Genomic DNA, 20,329 nt, shown 5'->3' with positions numbered 1-20,329 from the left:
AATTTACTCCCAACTCGGTAACTCCCAAGAAATAAGTAACTCTTCGCTCGAGGAGAAGACTATTTTTCAATATACATAGAATTGTGTTTCATATGATTTCCAGAATTACACCCGACAACACACACGTTCATGCACAGCGATGTGAATACCGACACGCGAATTTTAAACAAAAATAGAACGCACGACCTTTAAGAGCCACGTGTCCAGTCATCTTATATCCTAACATTGGTTTAACATGAATATTCAATAAGTTACATGTAAATGACTTACCTCTTCTAGGGTATAAATCCGCCTTATAGTCTAATCTTCTATAACCAACTCCATTTCTCTCTTTGTAACTCCCACAGTGCTCTGTGTTTCTGTTCCCAGCTTCCTCTCCACTATTATATCTTCTGTTTACAATAAAGTAGGGCATTCCTCCAGCTAGTCTTTTTTTATTATTTTTAGCTATGAATTTATAAGAATGATCCTTTTTAATTCTTCTATTGTTTCTTTTCTTAGACATTTCTGAACTTCGTTCATAAAGTTTTTGTGTGTGTATTCGGTTTTTGGTTCTATAATACATATCGTACATTGACTTGGTTACGCCGTCCCCGTAATCTTCAATTTCTGTAGACAGAACAGTAAATATATTTATATTTTCCGACTTCCCAAAATGAATACTTCCCTTTTTGGGTAATAAGAAAATTTGACTCAGTACAGAAGATTTTGGATCCCAGCCCTGCACTACTGAGTCTGCACGTAAACTTTGTGTTTGATGAAAACATCGTCGGGAAATCTGTATTTGTTCGAAGTAAATTAAGTCACCAGCCCACATAGGGGAAAAGGAGTGCTTAACTTCTACCAACGACCAGGGTTTGTTCATAACACGAGCACATTTATCAAGATATAGCTTACTCAATATGCAATTTGCAGCCAAGTATTCAGCAGTATTCTCTTTGCAAAATTTTTATCTATCTTAGCGTGAGACCGAGAATCACTAGTTCTCAGTCGAGAAATTATTCACTTTTTCCAAATTTTACACGAGATGTTACTTACTTGAAACTTCATCTTGTTTGTAATCCTTATTTCTGTTGCGATTCCTTTTCTTGAAGAATCGTCTATCACTTAACAATAAATCATCTTCAGGCGAAACATTGTCGATCTCTTTACTGTCTCCGTAAATAAATTTTCTAGGTATTTTCGATGTAAGGAAGCTTAATTTTGGCAGACCAGTCGTAAATAATCTGGATCTTGATAATGCTTTGTAATGTTTAAGTACATTGGGTCTAATAGTTCTACTATCGAAGGATAATATAGTGTTGTTCGATTCTTTGACTAATTTTGCGTAAGTTGTCAAATTTAGGTCTAGGATTTTGTCAATTATATTATCTGTACTATTTATCGCTCTTCTTCGTCTGTTAGCAAAACCTCGTTTCACTTTTGATTGGTTTTGTTTATTACTATTTTGATTCGACGTTTTCTTTCGGAAATAATCTTCTTCTGAATAATGTTCTATAAGAGAATATGTTCAATTAATGGTAAAATGATTTAGATGTAGGCAAATACATTAAAATTAAATCTCTTTGGTAATTTGTTTTTTTTTTTTTTTTAAATCTCACTTTTAAAAGTAATAGTGGTATTCTCTCTGTCTATTCGATAATCACGCTTTCGTATGCTACCGTGACGGGGCAATTTGAAACCAGCCTTAAGAGCGAATAGAATGTATCCAACAATAATTATATTTGAATAGTGAGTTTTATATATATACAGACATGAAGGTATTGCAGTACTATTTATAAATGATTAAGAAACGTGAAAATATGTTTCGTATATACAAAGTAGTGTCATATTATTGGTTTTCTGTTGGTTCCCATTTAACTAATATATGATTTAACTTCTTACCAGAGTCTTTGACTTCGGTTTGTTTGCTAAATTTGTAATCTTCAGCGTAGTCGGGATTGTCTTCTGGTAAGATGCCATCATCACCGCCGTTGTAAACGTATCTGTAATATATTTTATGTAAATATACTTTGTGATACTCTATTCCCAAATTTTCAAAGTATTAGAATAATTAACAAGTCAATTGTCTCGTTGATCTAGTCAGCTCTAGCCAGATATAAGATAGCTGATCACGTGTTCAATTCCCATGTTTGAAAAATTCTCTGAAGCAGAAGACTAGGGGTGTTCTCTGTACTCCAGGAAACTTAGTTTGGAGGCCCCCATAGTCGCCAATGGCGTCTATCATATGGGAATCGTATATGACCCACCATCGGGTCGTCACGATTGTATGCATAAGAGCTCCCGCGGCGCCGTTCAAAGCGACGAAGGAGGTGCCACTGGTTTTGTAATGGGTATGTCTGCATATAAATGTGTTTTACCAGAGATAAAAGGGTATTCCTTCAGCATAAAATTATTTCTTGATAGATTATCATATACAACAGCACACACCTGGTACTCCAATCCATTTGTCTTGCATCCTGTAACCATTGATTAGCAGCCAGGGTTGTCTCTTGGATGGCTTTGATCGGATGTAGCAATATCTTGTGAATATTGACCGTTATGTGACCATCGTGGTCAATTTGTTCGTTTTCTAAATTATTGGGGCCTAAAAACGATATAATTTCAGACATAATTACTTCCAATTACATATTTATCATATATTTGAAGAGTTCTCTTAAAGTATTATAAATATAAACTCACCATGACCTTTCTCTAAGGTATTTTCTAATCGTAGTAGAACGGAACCAGCTTTCCAAGGTTCCAACGTTAGGATGTGTATGTGTCGAGGGAGTCCGTGAATACGTAGCGCTGAAAACTAAAAAAAGGTAGATTTTTTTTTTTTATTTTAACATTTGACATTGCTTGGCGTTGAGTCCATGTGATTGTACGTCATACACTGGTCATTGCTGTTTGATGGTACCAGAGATGATGAGTTGAAGATGCTGGCTACTAATTGAAACTAGCTCTACAATCCTCATCTCAAGAAGAAATTATCCTTTAGGTCAGCAGTGGATGTTAGTAAAAGTGAAATCCAGGGTGTAGGGCATTGAGTGTGCAAAAAATCCTGGTACCACGCATGCAGCCTCACTGATGGTCAAGTCTTGGAATATAAGTATGTCGCCCTTGAAGTTCTCTTAATTTTTTTTTTTGTTAGAGGAAAGTTTACTAAAAGACTGCTTACACCCGGGCGCTTGTTAAGCTTAAAATGGGGCTGTGAAGTCCAATTCAATCTTTGAGAGCTTTTGTTGAAAAATAGAAACTGATAAAACCTTACTCTTTTATTTCTGACATTCTGCCATTTTCTCCTGCTGATTTTTTCTCCTGAAGTCATGAACAGCCAGGGCTCCAACGTCCACTTCCTCGCTAACTGTGTTGCTCGTTCGGCGAACGACAAGCCTTCAACTGTAAATAACATGTAATAAATACGTGAATAATAAATCCAAATTGTATAAGCAATTGTTTAACCTAAACTAGAAGTTTGACACTAAAGTGTTATACCTCATTTAAATCAGCATTAAATCTGCAAGCTTATTAAACACAGGATCACTTTTCCGTAGTACATTTTTTTTTTCACAGATGCTCTCAAAGTTAGTAGTAATTTTTTGTAATGCTTCAAAATTGACGGGAAGAAATGAATTGCTTTTTAAATTTGGTACCCAGAGCTGCAATTCATTTTTTTTGTAATGATACATTATCTAGTCATAATAAAACACCTTTTGTTTTGTTGTATTTTATCAACTTTTTCTGTATTAATGAAATTGTAAAAAAATCGGTAGCTTATTTGAAAAAAAACAAATCAAACAAATGTTCATCACTTTTTATGCAATTAAGTTATGACCATGCTGTAGAAAGATTTTTTGTTGGAAATTTCACCTCCTCTATCACCTTGATTCGTTTGATCCACGATATTTGGGCCATTCTGTATAATATCTCTTTTTAATTAATTCTCATATTTACCTTCTTGTTTATGGTTACCAAAAAATATTTTATGTTTCCCTTTCACGACTAATCCTACACCGAACGCTTCTTCGTTCAGAGATTCTTCAAGACCAAAGCCATCGTCTGTTAGGAGTCTCCTGTGCACCTGAACAATTTTGGTTTTGTCAAAAATCTATAATATTTGCCACATCCTTTGTTTAATGTTACCCTTTAAAAAATTCACACAAAATTTTATTTATAATTTATTCTGTAACACCTGAATCTAGATCCGCGATGTTATATGTTATTAATCAAATGATATATCTTTTCATGCTATTAATTAAGATTTTAAGATAAATTAGCTTAAATGGCATTGAATAATCGTAGAATCGTATCGAAACTAGAGCACCTATTCGCCTCCAGGCTCTATTAAAGTCATCTAAATTACATATACATGCGTACATTTTGTAATCAATAAAAGCAATCTGAACTTAATTTTTTAGGTTCGCCTACTGTTTTTAGTTTCATTAAGGCTAATTTTCGCTCAAGCAAACAGAAATTTATTCAAAAAGAAAATTGACTAAGATAAATTAAACGGGTGCGTCAGACAGACCAAATATATTAATAGATTAAATTATAGCTATTATTGTAATATTAGAATTATTGTTGCTATAAATATTACCATTAACTCAATTTCTCCTTCATTATACGAGGTCCCTGCCTGCGTTCGGTCTGTCAGTACGCACAGACCCGCGCTGCTGTTCACGCTTTGCAGGCAAATCCGTGAGGTCACTGGGTATTGGCAAGCTGGTACCGCCTTCTTTTGTAGATGACCTGTTTAGTTGAAACCAAAAGTAATCCAATAAAAATATTGCTATTCGGTGGTTAAATCACGTGACGTGAACCCAGGGAAGATGACAGAATTTTAGATTACATATCACATCGAGATAGAGTGTACCGCGTGGGGGCTCTAGAGGTATTCCCTGGTGGCGATTGTGGGCGGAGACGTCTCCTTGTGAGCCATCGTCAATCATATTGTATTCTCGGTAGCGAGACATGTTGGTCGGAAATGCACTCCTTCTGCGAAAACGTCATGTCGCAGAAGAAAGCCACCGAGCCGGAAATAGGGGAGTTCTTTTTATCCCGGGAATCCTTGCAGGTTGGAGGGCCTACAAAGGTTTAGCGGGTATTCCAGTGTCCTAGGGAGCAATAGGTGTCCTGGGCATCGGTGAGTCCCACATAGCCCCTACCCATCAGTTATTGTGGTGAATATGTGTAGAACGTTTTTCCAGTGAAAAAAAAGGAGGCTTGCAAAAAGCTGTGCTATCGATTACCTATTGGGTTTGCTATGTCAATGAAAGCTACTTGTAGCCAACTTACTAGTGGATTCATTCCAACAAGTTCTTTTCATCATTTGTCTTCCATTGGAGTCGGTGTAGAAGAAGCCATTGTTGCTGATATTGGTGTTGAAGATTGTCACCACTTCTTTGCCCAAATCAGTTCTAGATAAAAAAATATGAATTGTAAACTTCCTAAGCAAAAGAAGATTGGTTTGTTAGTCACCTACACAAACAGATTCCAATCAGAGAAGTAGTAAAGACAAATAATCAGTTTGCTTAAATAGCTCTGCTCTGTTATGCACTGCTGACAAAATCAAAATCAAAATAAATTTTATTTAAGTACCTAAGTTCATAAAAAACAATTTTGAATCGTCATGTTACAGTGTTGAATTAAATGTAAAATGACCACCGATTCGGAAACTAGATTCTACCGAGACCGTCCGGCAAAAAATTCAGTAGTTACTCTTTTCCACCATTTTAATTCCAGAGTATGTCAGTAAAGTAGAATTAAATTTATATACATAAGTATATCATTCCCAGAAATCAACAAATACAAAGTCCACGCTTTTTACTTATTAATATAATTTTGTATTAAGTAATACTACTTATTTATCAATAATGTTTGATATGAGCTTTACACTATTTAATAGATCTGATCATAGAAAAGAATACCATGTCCCAGGAAGAAACAGTTCTCAATTTATATAAATTGTTTCATAGCCAACAATATTCCATTTAATTACATATATATGTCTACCATTATTTTACTTTCAAAGTTTCGATCACAACTTCACCGACATTCAAACATATTCACATCCAACTGAGAGTTTTACCCAATCGGAACTGGTCCTATGATCCACTCCACTTCGACGAACTCCTCTCCTCGGTAAAGGCGAATGATCTGCGTGATCCAATCGCTGAAACGTTGCCTGATCTCCTTGACCAGCGTCCCTCGTATCGTGTGGTAAGATACTTTGTCTGTAACCTTAAGAATTTAAGAATCTTAGGAAATGTATCTTCTAAAACACGAGTAAGTAACAATATATTGATAGAATATATAGGCATGGGAGTGTTCCCAGAATACTATCGAGATTCTTCCTCCATAAAAATATCTAATATCGCTATTTATTGGTCACCTGAAATCTGGCAGTGAGGTCATTGCCGTGGTCCAGCTCATGAACTATTTCTGGTCACGTGTAAATCTGACATGACCCGTCTGATTATGAAAGTAAAGCAATAAAGGGTGCACCTGTGTTTGTTACACACGTATACACTTTAATGTGTCCTGCGTAGTTAGTTGATCTTCCTTAATATTGACTAACGTGGTCGAAATAGGTCAGGATGACATCAAATAATACTTACAGGTATCGGTCTATCCTTTCCAGGTCTAAAGCTGTACGCTCCAGACTGCAGTGTTTGCTGACTTTGGCTGTAGTAGTACCAGTTCTGGCTGATGAGTATTTTGATTCCTTCGATATGCTGAATAGACTCCAAGAGGCCCGAAGTTTTATTTACGTTTACTTTGATATACTGTAATATAATTTTTGATCTATACTAATATTATAATTGTGATAGAAAGTCTGTATGTCTGTCTGTTGTGCTTGCAAACACGGCAATATCACTGAACCGAATTTGATGAAATTTGGTATGAAGCAAACTTGAACTCCAAGGAAAGAAGCAAAACTACTTTTTGTGCATAGCCCCTGACGACCAACTTAAATATTCCGGGCGACCACTAGTACAATATAGATATTTGTAGAGCAAAGCTCCTTAAAGACTTACATCATATATAAAAACAATAAATAATTACTTAAATATCTACTTTTTTTAATGTTAGTCCTTAAGACGTAACTGGAATAACCGCATCCGTTCCGCAGGAAAATTCCTTCTCTTCTGTGAAAGAGAAGTTTTGGAACATATATCGCTGTTCCATTGCCAGTTTGTTGGATCGTTGATTCTTTCAAGAGTATTCTCCACAGGGCACAGGATTAATAAATGTGGTGCTTGTCTGAACCCGCGATATCGAAATAAGCTTTCTTCTAACGTACTTAATATAAATTAATTACCTCATTCGAAATAAATGACGTAAGTTCCTGTTCCGTTTCTTGGTTTTGAGTTTTTTTTACAAATTGTCCTTCTGTCTGAAAAGCATATACAAAATATACATTATTCACTTTTGAATCGACATTTCACAAATTTTATATGTTAAATTAAATACTTCTGTTTTGTTTTATTGAACAGAATCGACAATAATCCTTTGTTGTAACTAGTAGACCTACCCTAGACGCCTTAGAGCGGTTTTTTGGCAAGTTCCAAAAAAATATTAGTTATAATTTTAAATAAGTGCGTTCGTAAGCTTTATAGGTGTATATTTTGTGTGTGTGTGCCTTTAGTTTATTTTAATCTTCACTCTATGGCACTATTAAAATTAATGTTAATTAGGCTAAAAATGAAATTCGAACAAAAAACCAAAGATTTAAAAAAAAAAACAAAACAAAATATGTTTTTGTAACCTTTACATATTAAATAGAACCAAATTTCAGATTATCGCTTCGAAGTAATTCTCTGAATGGGTAGAAATATTTGCCTCACCAACTGATCTCGTATTGGCGCTATGAGATACGCTGTGTAACCCAATGGTGGGATATTCTCAGCTTCGAAGCACAGTTCTTGTATGCTGTTAGAAGTACGACCTGGCATATTGATGATTGCAGTTGGCAGCGGTACCAGCTGGTATTCCACTTCCTCGTCTGCAAAAATAATACATTACTGTGTGGTAGGGCTTTGTGCCAGCCCGTCTGGGTAGGTACCATCTACTCATCAGATATTATTCTGCCAAATAGCAGTACAGTAAAAAAGTTGTATTCCGGTTTGAAAGGTGATTAAGCCAGTGTACCTTGACATAGGGGACATAACGTATTAGTTTCCAAGGTTGGTGGCGCATTGTTGATGTTAGGAATGGTCAATATTTCTTACAGCCACGTTGTTTATGGGTGGTGATGACAACTTACCATCAGGTGGCCCATTTGCTCGTCTACCTGTCTTTATCATAAAGGAGACTGCTTATTAGTCTAGCTGACTCATAATGCAGATTTTAGGCTTTCTGGTCGAACCTCGAAACGGATTAGGATTAGTTCTCCTTATTATTCCGAAGTTTGTTAACGTAGTCATCCTCATATCACAGAAAGCGTTCTCCAGTAGTCTTGGACTACCAGAGTGACCGAAAAGAGAGAATACCCCTGTGATATATATAAACTGGTACACTATAACATTTCCTCTGCAATTGATATATATTATTACCCATAATACGATAGCCACGTTTGACCGTTGTCTTGCCTGATGTTAAGCATCGATACGATCTACGATGTAGCACGCTTGCCTAGAAGATACCGGTTAACTCTAGATTTGAAAACCAACGTTGTACCAATCGGAAATACAGACTCAGACATTGGTTGTTAAAAATTGACCCAGACAACTTCGATGTTAATCTACCCACAAATATGAATACATTGTAATATATTCCGGTTGGACGAGTAACTAAGTCATCTGGCATAAGGGATAGAAAATCTTAGTTCTCTTGATTGGTTGCTACACTTTGTTGATAATGTTAAAATTTTGTTGATGTAAGACTTAAGTTCCTATAGTTGTGGTGACCACCTTGTAGACTGATAAATAAAGTCTCATTGTTAAATTTTATAACATGGAATATTATTTTATACGTACCGTTGTAATCCCTGATGGAATAATGCAGAGCGATGGCCGGAAGTCGTACGTGAAAGTAAGCCTTCACGCTGAGTGGGTTATATACTATTAGTAGTATTGATTCTTGGGTTTCCGTGAACTGAAATATTTAGATCTTGTTTATGGAGGTATTTTTACAAAAATATCTCTCTGAGTGTGTAGAATGGAATAATAGTGGTTTTCAAATCAATTTTTTAATTATTTGTGAGTTATTATCTCCATTGAAAATTTTAAGTACGACAAGGAATGTCTGTAACGAATGTCTGTAAATTGTTTGTATTTTGTTGCAATTGTGTTCTCATGTGAGTGATGTAATTGTCTTTATGGGGATAAATAATCTTTAAACCTAAACCTTAAGCCGAGAATACATATCAGTTGCCATAAGTATTCAACTTTTGGATGTCTCGAGAACCCACTAAAGGTCACCTTTCCTTTAAAATAGGTCATTTGTGAGCCTACTAGCAGAAGATTCAAAAGGAGAGTGGGGAAACTGGTGACTGTAATATCCATTAAAAAAGCGGTATCCACCCGTCTCTTGAGGGTGAGGATTGCACATGCTACCGTGACGCCCCGACATCTTATTTTGTTTTGATTGATGAGATGAAGAAAGCAGTACGTTAAAATGACCTCTTTCTCCTTAACAGCAGAGGAGGTTTTCGCTCAGCGTTGGAATTGATAACATAAAAACTCACTCTGCACTGGCTCATGTTAAGTTGATGACATATTATAAACTGTTGGCTGTTCTTCGGTCTCCTGCTTCCTCCCCATGTCGGTGTCAAGATACTACAAAACAAAGTAATGATGTTAACTAGAAATATTCCAAGAATATATATTATCTTCCAAGAAGACGACAAGCTCGAAGTCCAGCGAAGATCTGCTGGATCTGATGTTCAGTAAAAATATTATATTACGTAAAAATATTATTAATTATATTAATTAATATTGATATTACGCCAAAATTTATAAAAATAAAATGTAAGAAAAGGCACGGGCAACTGTGAGCCCGTGGATGTTGTAAATTAAATAAAAAAAAACAAGAAATATTCATATAACATATCTTTTTTAATGGCATTGGTTGGCGGACGAGCATATGGACCACCTGATGGTAAGTGGTCACCACCGCCCATAGATAAAGGCGCTGTAAGAACTATTAACCATTCCTTACATCACCTATGCGCCACAACCTTGGGAACCAAGATGTTATGTCCCTTGTGCTTGTGATTACACTGGCTCACTCACCCTTTCAACCGGAACACATCAATACAGAGTACTGTTATTTGGTGGTAGAATATCTGATGAGTGGGTGGTACCTAAACCAATAATTTAAATTAAAAGTCACTGACATCATTGTAGTAGTAACGGGTAAACGCGGTGACGTCATTTGTTGCTGAAGTCACGTGGACAGAGTCGTCTTGGAGAGTATGGGGACTGTATAGCAACACTTGCGTTTGAGTAACCGATCAGCAAACACCTCCGAGGCGAAACTGTCGGTTAACCTTTTTTTTTTTTAGCATTAGCAGCCCGTAAATGTCCCACTGCTGGGATAAAGGCCTCCTCTCCCTTTGAGGAAAAGGTTTGGAGCATATTCCACCACGCTACTCCAATGCGGGTTGGCGGAATACACATGTGGCAGAATTTCGTTGAAATTAGACACATGCAGGTTTCCTCACGATGTTTTCCTTCACCGCCGAGCACGAGATGAATTATAAACACAAATTAAGCACATGAAATTTCAGCGGTGCCTGCCTGGGTTTGAACCCGAAATCATCGGTTAAGATGCACGCGTTCTAACCACTGGGCCATCTCGGCTTAACCTATTTAAAACTAATTTGTAATTCGTAATAAGCCTTTGTTATTAAACTACTATTTTTATTTCGATTCATCGTGATGGACCCCGTACCACCGAACACCGAAAGGACAATCGTAACGCTCAGCCATCGCTGCCTCCGTCAAATATATTATAAGAACTATTATTTGAAAACACTGACTGAAAAAACTACTAAGCTAGTGTATTATTTAAATTTATACCAGAAGACGCATCACGAAGTACGTGTCAGTATAATAAATGACACGTAACGTCAGCAGACTGTTTTTTTTAATTTCGTTGATCCTTACACCTATTTTGGTTACACCCAACCAAGCGTGCGGGTTAAAACTCGTAGGTATTAAAGCACAGACATATATGAAGTGTCAGAGATGTAATAAGGGAACAAAACTTTGATACTGCGATTATTTATGACTGTTGGAGCGCCTGATAATTTTAAATAGCAACACGAAGCGCTCGTGTATAACTTACAAGTTAATTCTAAGTTCAATTATTATATTATCTTACCAGCGTTCAGTTAATACAAGTTTTTTTAAGGTTTCCGAATTCCTCTGTTTTATTTCGTCAAGCTGGTTAACCCACTTACACGTCAACGTCAAAAATAACTCACCTTAAATAATTCGACACTCTCTTCGAGCAAGCTTCAATAGCCTCGGATAACAGTCTTATGAAATCATTTGTCACGTGCTGTTGACTTGTTCCTGAAATAAAAATAAAAACCTATTTACAAAAACAATGTAAAGATATTATAACACTATTAAATTAAAATAAAGGTGTACACTCTAAAATTAAATATTATAATAATTAGCATGAACGTAAGGGTAGATATCGGCTAAGACCTTTAAAACAAACACAAGAGAGTCGAGTAGTGTTTACACCGGTTTTCATGGGTACGCCATTCCGAGGTCACGGGATTCCCGGCCGAGTCGATGTAGAAAAAGTTCATTAGTTTTCCATATTGTCTTGGGTCTGGGTGTTTGTGGTACCGTTACTTCTGATTTTCCATAACACAAGTGCTTTAGCTACTTACATTGGGATCAGAGTAATGTATGTGATGTTGTTGAACAATTGTAATCCTGTATATCCAATGCTACTCACTTAGAGCGTGTATAATGGTTTTTTATAACTAAAACACGACACATCTCTCTCTTTGTATATAAATAAAATGTTCTATGAATTACATTACATTACATTAACAGCCTGTAAATTTCCCACTGCTGGGCTAAGGCTTCCTCTCCCTTTGAGGAGAAGGTTTGGAGCATATTCCACCACGCTGCTCTAATGCGGGTTGGTGGAATACACTTGTGCGGGATGTGGCAAATTTCGTTGAAATTAGACAAATGCAGGTTTCCTTACGATGTTTTCCTTCAACGCTGAGCACGAGATGAATGATAAACATAAACTAAGCACATGAAAATTCAGTAGCGCCTGCCAGGGTTTAAACCCGCAATCATCGGTTAAGATGCACGCGTTCTAACCGCTAGGCCATCTCGGCTTATGAATAAATAATTAAATAACCAATTCTAAAATGATTATATTTTAGGGAAAATATTGTAAAGTTTTTAGTATCCAAAATAAAGCAGTTGAATCAAGTGATATTTAATCCAGAAATTAGATTATTAATAAATGATTTCGACCTGTAATTGCGTCGTGGTGTAACGCCAAGCCGACGGCGTGTCTCAACAGATGGAGTTCGTACGAGTCCCCCATTCGCGATAGAACCGTCAATTGTTTCACAACCTGAAACATTTAACATTACAAAGATAACAAAACATGTAAAGAAGACATATTATTCGATACAAGATTATACAGATGATAAAAAAACGTGGAGAGAGTTGTTGACTTCCAGGCAGGATGTATTATATACAAAGGTCATAGGTATATAATTGTATTTAACTAACATGACTTTTTATTTTTAAATTTTGAAAAAGAGTAACTACTGAGTTTCTTGCCGGTTCTTCTCGGTAGAATCTACATTCCGAACCGGTGGTAGCTTTACTTTAAATAGTTTGTTAAGTGACGATTCAAAAGTGCTCGTAAAATGCCTTGCCTACTTGAATAAAGTTTAATTATTTCGTTTATCGTATCTCGTACTAAGTGTAAGGTTAATTGAAAACATCACGAAATGAGAAAAACTTCACGTGTCAAATAAAATACCGCCCTATTTCGTATCACAACTGTCACCAGTATACTGAAGCGAGTTTTATTGTTTCTTCCTCTCTAAATACAAGAGGTAAGAAGTACCTTTGAATGTAAAATTTACCTGCAAGAATACATGCGCCCTTTTTATCAAGTATTTAAAACTTGGTCGGGAAGTGTAGAAGCCTGTCCAGTAGGTGTTTGCGTCGCTGGCATACGGCAGGTGATCAGCCTGAACGATAAAAACATACATTTAATTCTTCAGGAATATCCCAATTGTTTCATAAAAGTGGTAATTGTCTATTTTAAATATTTGTCAGTTTCCTTTATAATATATAGGGTCTATGTGATATTACATTTATATATTGCATTGTAATACATACAGACCGGAGAACATACTTGGTGGAATGTGGTGATTTTTGCAAGATCGTCTTCAAAACAGTATAAGTTTTGTGCTGTTCCTATTTGAACTAAGTATAATTTTGTTTCGATTTGAATGGTGAGTTAGCAAGTGTAATTACAGGCACAAGGGATTTAACCTTAGTTCTCAAGGTTGGTGAAACATTGGCGATGTAAGGAATGGTTTACATTTTTTTCAGCAGTAATGTCAAGTGGCACATAGGCCGCATACCTGCTACAATAATGGCACAATAATGACAAAATCATAGATGATAAAAGCCTTCTATCTGTGGTGTCAGCGGTGGTAGCTTCACTTAATATAGTTTGTAAAATGATGATTCAAAAGTGATAAAAACCTACTCGAATAAAATATTTTTTGATTTTATTCGATTTTGGTGGATCGGGAAAATCAATCCCAAGTTTAATTACTTTTAATCTATAAATATAATTACGCCATAGTTTATTATTTGAAAAAAAGTTGGATACATGTAAATTTAGGTCTTGGTTGATGTGTCGAGTTACCTTTTCAGTGTGGAGCGCCTTATCCCTCCTCCCGTACAAATAAACAGACTTCAAATAACAAGATGGCGTCGAATAAAATATATTAACATCGGACATGTTAGCTGGATGCGTGGACACGTGGCTGTGAAAAGTTAAATCAGTTAGTTGATCTTTTGATGTATAAAATTCTATTGGTACATCGCGGATAAGACTGATTCGTATAACGTCGTAGATCAGGGTATAATATATTCGTTGTAATGTACTATTATATGACTAGATATAAAAAAAATACAGTTTATCTTTTACATTTCTTATAATTATAACTTTTATAAGATAAGTTTCCATCGAGTTTATCGTAGCCCTGCACGAAATTGTTATTTGGAACACACTTTCCGAACGCACCCATAAACGTGAAAGATGGCCGCCCGTTGAACTGTCATGTCATTGAATTTAATGGATTTAATGTCCAAATATCTCGGTTAAATGAATTTTGTAGATTAAAATATCATTATTTTTTAACGATTTATAATTGTGGATAGCTTTCGATCGGATATCGTAGACCTGCACGAAATCATGAATATAGAAAAGAGACGTGTCGTGGTAAACAAAATTGCTTTTCCTGTATTACGAATCAAAGAACAAACAACGAAAAAAATTAACAACGTTATGAAAATAATTAAATAACAATGACAACATTGTTAAAAAAAAAAATAACAAATATCATTTTAATTTTTTTTTATATTTCCACTATGACATTTTACGAATTCTAAGAATGTATTTAAATTCACAATCGTTAATTATATTTAAATAATAATTTGAAAAAAAACTGTATTTACACTATTTTCCTATTATCTCATTATTCTTATTTGATTAATTATTTTTTTATAATTATCGTTTTTAAAATGTTGACTTTCATTCCATCACTCTAATGGACGCCGCGTAAATGAACTTCGTTCCAAATATATCTTAAATTACTTTACGCCATATCTGCCGAACTTCCCGTGTCGGTAATATTATTTTTTAACGTTAAATAATTTTAATTCTAGTGTATTCACTAAAGCGTGACGTTTTGGCTCACTGACCGCTTCAGATAATACGCCGAAAATTGTACGAGGTGCACTTCCTTCCGAGATTTTTTGCTTTTTAATTTTTCGTGACTAGCAACATTGAATTCATAATAATAACCATTTTAATTTTAAATACAAATAGTTCATATTAAATCTATGTAATATATTTATATATGATTATAATTTTTCGGTACGTGTATATTTAATTGGTCTCCTAAACGGCTGGACAGATTTTGATGATTTCTTCTATGAGTGTCTTATGGGGTGGGTTGATTGTGCCCTAAGTGGTAGATTGGATCCGATTGTGGCACTGTGATCAGTTGGGAGTGGTGACTTTAATTCATCAGTGTAACATGTCGATTCTATTTATATTCACCCTTACAAAGGCGAGAATTCAACTTGTAAATAATAAAATAAATGTGTAAAATTATTATAACAATATCAGCGAAAGTGTGCAAAATTTCAAAATTAATTGCTATATCATTTATTTATATGCAAGATCTGAACTAATGTTTTTTTTTCTTTATTTAAGAGCTTTGTCGCTAAAGCGACTATGTCGCCCTGTTATTAAACATTTATATTAATTCAGATTCTTTGTACACTTTCAATCAATTTGTACAATTTCTTTGCCGAGACAGAATCAGGTATGGACAAAATACTGTTACATTCTCCAACGTTACAAAAAAAAAGCTTATCACAAAAGATTTGGCGTCTTATAGTTTCGTTCTTGACACACTCCATCAAAACATGATAGGCATCCTCCACAACTCCACAAACCGAACAATAAGGATGCGGAACCACTCCCATCAGATGCGCAAATTTTCCAAATGGAATGTGTCCAGATCGCAACCGTAAAGCAGTGACTACGTCTTTCCTGTTCAATAAAACTGTGTCAATCCAAGGCTGATTAGGTAGGAAAGGTTGTATGGTCCGATACCAGATATGAACTAATGTTATGGCCTTTGAATGGTGTTTCAAAACTTACTGGCAAGAGATTCAGTAGTTACTCTTGTTTCCAAATTGAAATGTGTAATATGTTTTTGTCTAGCAAATGTTCCATCTACAATACCATCCTAAGACTTCACTTCGTGTCTAACTCATGCGTGACAACTACAGTAACTCAATGTATTTTGTCATTTGTGTTTTGTTTTGTATTTTTGGAGGGATTTTTTTTAGCCGGCTGACAATAGAGTGAACTAGAAATCGTCACGTTAGGAAAAATGTATTGTATATCGTTTTATATAAAACTAGCGACCCGCCCCGGCTTCGCACGGGTGTAATGCTGGTAATAAATATACTACAGAATGTCCTACAACGTTCACAGTTTTTCAGTCATTAGACAATACAAACCGCTATGTCCCTGCTTTTTAAATCTGTAATATCTTCGAAAATATTCATTTTAATTACATGCTGTTAATGGCCATATTGATCTATAATTAATTCACAATGTATTTAAAATTAATGCTGTATAGCTTAAAATCGCTTCGAAAATAAGCCATTATTTCTCGTAAAAAGTAAAGGGTACAAAATGGTTAATGTGGGCTATCCCTAAGAGATAGACAGAAACTATCACGGACTTTTTCGAAGACCTTTTTAAGGTGTACAATACTGTAGTACATTATTTTGTTCTAAATCGTACGGTTCAGTCAGCGTTTGCAATGTAAACGCAAAAAATCTGTTTAATTACGACACTTCAGAAACCTCTAAAATTATCATTGTTTCTCTACTACATATACTGTGCATGTATTATAGATGTAAACATTCCTATTGAATCAATTTATCTATTTAAACAAAAAACCGCATCTAAAAGCCGTTATGTGCTTTTAAAGATCTAAGCATACATAGGGACAGACAGCGGTAAGCGACATTTGTTTTATACTATGGAATTATTATTTTTTGTTATTATTTGAATTCTATCAATATATAACAAAAGGAACTGTCCCTCTGACCGGATGTGCCATGAACCCTCTCGGTTTTAATTTAATTCATCGATAGGTATAGCTAATAATATCCACGGAGTCCTATAACAAATGAAGACTAGACTCCATGATATTCAATCTTTTAAATATTGTTATATGAAATTATTATAACGTAAGAATATAATTAACTAGTTGTTTTTCGCGGCTTCGCGTCTTAGGTTTGGTCGTTTAGTGTAATCTAGTGAAGTAGTTGAAGCTAGTGTTACGAGACTAGCCCTAGCCTCCAATACGGTGCTACGTCATAGGATATCATAATTAATAATATCATTAATAATGTCACATTATTATTATTATTATTACATATTATTACAATTATTATTGTAATTAATTAATCAATAATTTGTACAACTTTAGTTGATATTATTTTATAACATTCAATACTGGCATGTAACACTATTTCTTATTTTAAAAGTGACTGAGCTGTCATAAGGAAAACAATTGGATGATTGTGGGCATTGTAAATAGAGAGAGATTGAAACATCATGGTATAACATAATTTTATTTTGCCATCCCGAACTACTGAAATTACACTAGCTAAATACCAAATTTCATAAAATTCGGTTCAGTGGTTTCGTACTGGGTTCGAGTTATTTAAGCATTTATAATATTAATATAGATTAAAATTGAAAATATAATAATAACAAACTAAACTATATAAAACACAGACATGATATGAATTATAAAACAAACACGTCATCTAAAAAAAAAGTCACGTAGGCACGCAGGACAATGGCGCTTCCATACTTACTTAATCAATTTGTCAATATTAATGAACCAGTTGGCAGCGCTCTGGTAGGTGAAGTCTCCCCCCATTGTCACGATGATGTTGTCATGGTCGTAGTATTTGGCCTGACGTTCGACTTGCGAGATGAAATCATTCACCTGTAAATATAATTTCAATTTACGACTATACCCTGTACAAGATAGCTTGATCTTTTTGACAGATGTAATTTTTTCCGATCGACATAACTTTACAATGACAAACATATAATTTCCTTAATTTAATGATTTTAAAAATTGTTAAAATATTTAAAAAAAATACGTATAATACAAAAGTTCCTAAAGATTCAAGCGTTATCCGAAAATTTTAAGACTTTTTCTTTTACATATTATTGCTTCAAAGTAAAATTTTAAATAGAAACACTGAAAATAATAGACGCTTGTACAATGTTACATCGGTCGGACGGTAGGGACGCGAACAACAGGCAGTAACTGCTACAAATATCGATTACAAAAATCCTTATTAAAGATCATTGTTACGAACGGGGGTCCTTTTGGTTGGGTTAGCCAAAGAAAGGTTGTTGGTAGTTGGGGTCTCTTTGGCTGGTATAAATATTTTTAGAAAAACAAGTGAAAAAAAAAATGAATTCTAATTTGAATTACGCCTTCCATCGTTCCATCGACTGTTATATATGTTATATTTTCTGTTTCTCATCACTAGCCCGTCTGTCAAAAAGATCAAGCCAACTTGAACAGGGTATAAATATCAATCGTTGCATATTGGATCTTCTAGCTGTACGTACATACAAGGGTACATTTTTGTGCAGAAAATCGTAATTGTGATTTAATGGAATAATGCTGTTATCCCTTTTGACACCTCACCAAGCAGTCATGATTTGCTTTACATGAAGAAGAAAAAAGGAAAAATTGGCATGGAGTTTATGCTACCACGCTGCTCATATTGACACGATTAATTCCATATTATAATTATTGAGCCGAGATGGCCCAGTGGTTAGAACGCGTGCATCTTAACAGATGATTTCAAGTCCAGGTAGGCACCACTGAATTTTCATGTGCTTAATTTGTGTTTATAATTCATCTCGTGCTCAGCAGGGAAGGAAAACATCGTGAGGAAACCTGCATGTGTCTAATTTCAACGAAATTCCACCACATGTGTATTCCATTAACCCGCATTGGAGCAGCGTGGTGAATATGCCTCAAACCTTCTCTTCAAAGGGAGAGGAGGCCTTAGCCCAGTAGTGGGAAATTTACAGGCTGCTAATGTAATGTAAGAAAAATGTATAATTATATTATTCAAATGAACTTACTCGTTTATCGGCATTGTAGACTTTGCTGTCAGGGTCTTCGATGATCGGTTCGTCGCTGCAGAGGAAGTCGAAACAGAAGCCGTCCGGAGCGTTGTATAGATTGAACAGCGCATGCGTTATTATGTCAGACATTTTACCTTCAAGAAGTAACCTTTTATTAGTAGGAAGACTGGCTATATCTGTCCTTATTGATAAGGACATCGTCATGACTTTGCGCACAGAGCTGATACTAAAAAATCGCTGTTAATAGAGAGTGTTCCTGTAATGTCCGCGGTTCATTTCAGTTTTGTGGTAGACAGTTCTTGTATGGACTAATGGAGACGATATGATCCAGATGAACGCTATGCTGGATTACTGGACTGGGATAATGTTAACCGGGCTTAGAGTAGCGAGAATTTACGATAAAATATTAGTATCGTTAATTTGCCTACCAACGAATGAAATCCAAAAACAAATCATACTTTATTCAAGTAGGTTTTTCCAAGCACGTAACGTAAAGCTAGCACCGGTTCGGAATGTAGATTTAACCGAGAATAACCGGCAAGCAACTTAGTAGTTAAAACTATATAATTTCAAATGTAACGTAACATCAACTTGCAATAAATATTTTAGTTTTTTGATATATTTTAAAATCAATACTTTGTACTTTTTACAATTATTTTGTTTCACATTATGAAAACGTCATAATGTGAAACAAAATAATATAATATACAGTATTAGTTATGGATTCTCTGTAATCGTGGAAGTAGAGATATATTAATCAAGAACTGTTTTTAGTGCGTAAAAGGTTATGCATAGATATAGTCCAACATTTCTAAAGTCTTAGGAGTTTTTGGAACTAGCTTTACTGAATAAAGTAGCAAAACTTACCGAGCACATCGCTGCCTCTCCAAATAAACTCCATTCGGTCTTCCTCTAGCATTGTTTCTCTTTCTTTGTGTTCAACTCTACCTAGAAATTTAATCACCAATTGTACTGATTTTCTTTTGACGAACACTCATTTAAAATTAATAATAAATCAAACGTGTCATATCTGATTAGTGTTATCGATAATAATATTTTTGGTTTCTCTGAATTTGAAGATCAAACTGTCCATAATAACACTTCTCTCCTGAAAATCGCAATCTTAGAGGTAACGACCCCACCATTTGCAGTTCTATGATGTCTCCTAGACTTATGAACTTTCGATTCTTGAAGCAGTAGGATTCACATTGTATCCGCTTTTCTGGTCACACTTAAGGCTCTATCTGACGAAGAAAATGGTAATTCTTTTTCAAGAGGTCAATAGTCTTAGAGTCTTAGCAGAGTTTTGGTGCATTGTCAGTGTTCTATGGTGGAAAACTGTTGCAGAAAATGTACATTTTGAAAAACGTATTTTGGACTATATTAC

At 35.1% G+C, this 20,329-nt stretch overlaps 1 pseudogene; it reads right to left on the bottom strand.

Moving 5' to 3' along the window:
- The window catches only part of LOC125074941, a 48,660-nt pseudogene that overhangs the window by 978 nt on the left and 27,353 nt on the right, over positions 1 to 20,329 (bottom strand).

This window comes from Vanessa atalanta, chromosome 29, assembly GCF_905147765.1.
Source record: "Vanessa atalanta chromosome 29, ilVanAtal1.2, whole genome shotgun sequence".
NCBI classification, from domain to species: domain Eukaryota; kingdom Metazoa; phylum Arthropoda; class Insecta; order Lepidoptera; family Nymphalidae; genus Vanessa; species Vanessa atalanta.
Note: the sequence above shows the minus strand (reverse complement) of the source record. Positions and strands in the feature narration are given on the sequence as shown.